The sequence below is a fragment of the Otolemur garnettii genome, unplaced genomic scaffold (genome assembly GCF_000181295.1).
Source record: "Otolemur garnettii isolate 467f Iridium unplaced genomic scaffold, OtoGar3 scaffold00212, whole genome shotgun sequence".
Classification (NCBI taxonomy): domain Eukaryota; kingdom Metazoa; phylum Chordata; class Mammalia; order Primates; family Galagidae; genus Otolemur; species Otolemur garnettii.
The window spans coordinates 1,348,318-1,352,360 of NW_003852607.1; positions in this window are offsets into that span (position 1 = coordinate 1,348,318).

Consider the following 4,043-nt stretch of genomic DNA (forward strand, 5'->3'; position numbering starts at 1 on the left):
GGTGGATTCGAACCGCCAGCTCAGGTGTATGTGGCTGGCATCTTAGCAGCTTGAGCCACAGGCACTGAGTATTTAATTTTTATGTATTTATATTTTGAGTTGGAGTGTCTGTCACCTGGTAGAGTACCCTGGCATTATCATAGTTCACATTAACCTCAAACTCTTTGAGTCAAGAGATCCTCTTGCCTCAACCTCCCCACTAGCTGAGAGTAGAGGTGCCCACCATTACACTTGGGTAGTTTTTCTGATTTTAATTTACACAAGGCCTCAGTGTTGCTCAGGCTGGTCTGGAACTCCTGACCTCAGGGGACCTTCCTTCCTTGGCCTCCCAAAGTGCTAGGATTATAGGTGTGAGGCACCAGGCTGGCCCAGAATTTCCTCCTTGAATCTTTTGTCATCTCTGTCCACACTCTGCCTTTCCTTATTATTTCATCTCATGGTTTTAACCCCTGTGATTGTGTCTCCGTTTCCCCTGTTGCTCTCTCCCCTGAACTCTGGAATTCAGTGTCTCATTGTGTCCTCACCTCTCTGGCGGGCCAAGTAACAGGCATCTCCACCTTCATGTGTCCTAAGGGGACTTCCTGAGCTCTGTGAAACATGTTCTCCTGCAGTCCTCATATCTCAGAGCAGAACAACCCTATCCTCCCTGGGGCTCATGGAACTTCTTGTCAAATATTTAACATGGTAACTGCCATGTAAGTTGTACTTAAATTGTGCAAGTTTTGAACCTGTGGCCTCAGGAAGCATATATCACTCACATGTCTCTTGACCTGTCTTGACATAAGGAAACACTATGGCCCAAAGCAACAGTTTTCTTATACTTTGTTATAATTTTTAGGACATGGTAAGTGTTGATCTGTTGCCTGGGCTAGAGTGTTGTGGCATCATAATGGCTTACAACAACCTCAAACTCTTGGGATCAAGGCATCTTCTTGTCTCAGCCTGCCTAGTACCTGGGAATACAGGTGCCCACCATGACACCTAGCAATTTTCTTGTATTTTTAGTCAACACAGGGTCTCACCCTTGCTTAGGCTGGTCTCAAACTCCTAAGCTCAAGCAATCCTCATTTCTGCACCTCCCACAATGTTAGGATTACAGGGATGAGCCACTGCACCAGGCCAAGACATCTTTTTTTTTTTTTTTTTTTTTGCAGTTTGGCCGGGGCTGGATTTGAACCCGCCACCCTCAGTATATGGGGCCAGCACCCTACTCACTGAGCCACAGGTGCTGCCCAAGACATCTTAACATAATTGTTTTTCTTTCTTTTTTTACTCTGTTGCCCTAGGTAGAGTGCCATGGCATCATAATGTTAAACTCTTGGGCTTAAGCGATTGTTTTGTCTCACCCTCCCAAGTAGCTGGGAGTACAAGTGCCCACTACGACGCCCGGCTAATGTGTTTGTATTTATAGTAGATATGGGGCCTTGGTCTTGCTGAGGAGGGTTGCAAATTCCTGACCTCAAGCAATCCACCTGTTCATACTCCTAGAATGCTAGGATTACTTTAATGAACCACTGCACCAGGCCAAAATATTATTGATAAGTAATTTTACCCAGAAGTAATCTCATGTCGCTGTTAAGTATTCCTGTGTGACAATCAAGAGAGCTTTTACAACACCCTACATTACCCTGCATTTGAAAAATTGCCATACCTATTGTAAGTGCAGACACGTGATACCTTGTGATTATTAAATAACATTTGGGTATGAAAACCCAAGTTAACTCATGACAGTCAACAGTGCATTCAGTGCATTCTTATGTAAAGCAAAGAAAAACAGTACATGTTTACTTAAATAAGGTGGGGAAATACATCCTTTTGAAAGTTCTCTTGAGACACAGGAGACATAAGTGTGCCAGCCTGAGCTCTCCCTGCTCTGCTCACCCAGGACCTCTGGCCTCATCAGCTTGTGTCCTGCTTGCTGGCTCTGCTCCAGCCACATGGGCCTCTTTCTTGTTCCCACATTGCTCCTGCCTCAGGGACATAATGGTGGATGTCTGTCTTTCTAGAACTGTCCTGACTGTTGGCTGTAGGTAAGAAGCACCCTTCCTTCCTTACCTGTTTGTTCTGATGTCACCTTCTCACGGAGGACTTCTGTCCCCTAGTTAATATTTCAGCCGCCTCTTCACCCCACCAGACCCCTGATAGTCCATATTGGTTGAGCTGTATATTTTTAGGGGGTCCTTCGCCATTCACTGTGAGGACACTGGTGACAAGTCTCCATGGTGAAAGCAGATATAGAAGGCGGGAAGTAGCTCAAGTGGCTAAGGTGCTAGTCACATACACCTGAGCTGGCGGGTTCAACTCCAGCTCACGCCTACCAAACAGCAATGACAGCTGCAACCAAAAAATAGCCGGGCGTTGTGGCAGGTGCCTGTCATCCCAGCTACTTGGGAGGCAGAGGCAGGATAATCGCTTGAGCCCAGGAGTTGGAAGTTACTTTGAGCTGTGATGCCACAGCACTCTACTCGGGGTAACAGCTTGAGGCTCTGTCTCAAAAAGAAAAGAAAAGAAAAGAAAAACGGAAGGTGGGAAGTGTCCTCGCCTTGACCTTTTGAGTAGATCTCAGGCCTTGTATCACATTAGAGGGTGGAGACTTTTTTCAAATACATCTGTCCTATCCCCTTCCCATCTGCACTGTGAAATGGGGACCCACCTTTAGTAATGATTCTAGTGACCGGGCGTGTCCAGTCTGTGTCCAGCACTGAGCACAAAGGTTCTGTGTTTCCCATTGCTGAGGGCTGAGGTCAGTCTGTGATCATGGAGGGGTGAGGGCCTGTGCTCTGCCTCAGGTTTGGGTCTGTGCCCTGGAGGGGAGCTCAGTGCAGCCCAGCTCTCCTTTGCTGCCCTGTGTGCAGGACGTCTCCAGGAGGGAGGCAGGCTCTCGTGTTTCATCTTTCTGTAGGAGCGAGCGTATCGTCCCTGTATCCCTCTCAGTGTAGTGGGCAGCAGAGGACCTGCCTTTCTGCACTGCGAGTTCTTCCCTGTGTGCGTGGTTGTGTCACAGAGAGGGAGTGTGTTGATTCTAAACAATAAGCAGAGTATTCTTTTTATTCAGGATTGACTTCTAAAGAATCCAGTTACACAAAGGAGAAGCCCAGAAGAGGAAAGAAAAGGCTGCAGAAATGCCTGTGCCTCAGGTACAGTGATATTCTCGGTGGGTCCTCTGAGTCCCCTCCTTTCTGAAATGCCAAACACTGGACTTGGTGATCTCTGACTCTGCAGCGTCCAGCCTGACGTGTTTGCTGCCACTCAGCCCTGCCTTCCCTCAGTCCCTCTCCCCATGACCCAGTGACTTGAGCTTATGCAGAGGCTCCATTGGGCAGGGCCCTGGGAAGGACATCAGTTAGAGAGGGGACGTGGCCCCTGTGGTGTCAGTGCTATGGGGCAGCAGGAACTGTATGGGGGCCAAATCTGGGTGCACTGTCACTCTCTGTCTACTGACAAAGTCTCTGTCTCTAAGAAAAAAAAAAGTGAAACAGAAATCTGATTTTTCTTGTGCTTTTGTTTTTTTCCTTTGGAAGTCCTTTCATGATCAAAAAATACTATATTTCATTGAGTCTAAAGTTGTTGTTGTTTGTTTTTTTGAGACAGAGCCTCAAGCTTTTTTTGCCCTGGGTGGAGAGTACTGTGGTATCAGCTCATAGCAACCTCTAACTCCTAGGCTCAAGCGATTCTCCTGCCTCCACCTCCCAAGTAGCTGGGACTACAGGCACCTGCCACAACGCCTGGCTATTTTTTGGTTGTAGCCGTCATTGTTGTTTGGCGGGCCCAGGCTGGATTTGAAGCTGCCAGCTCAGGTGTATGTGGCTGGCGCCTTAGCTGCTTGAGCTACAGGTGCTGAGCCGAGTCTAAAGTTTTACTGGATAACCTTTTGGTTATGTTTCTGTCTAATTTGAATTATTATCTTTTTTTTTTTTTTTTGCAGTTTTTGGCCAGGGCCAGGTTTGAACTCACCGCCTCTGGTATATGGGGCCAGCACCCTACTCCTTTGAGCCATAGGCGCTACCCCTCTAATCTGAATTATTATTATTTTTTTTTTTTTT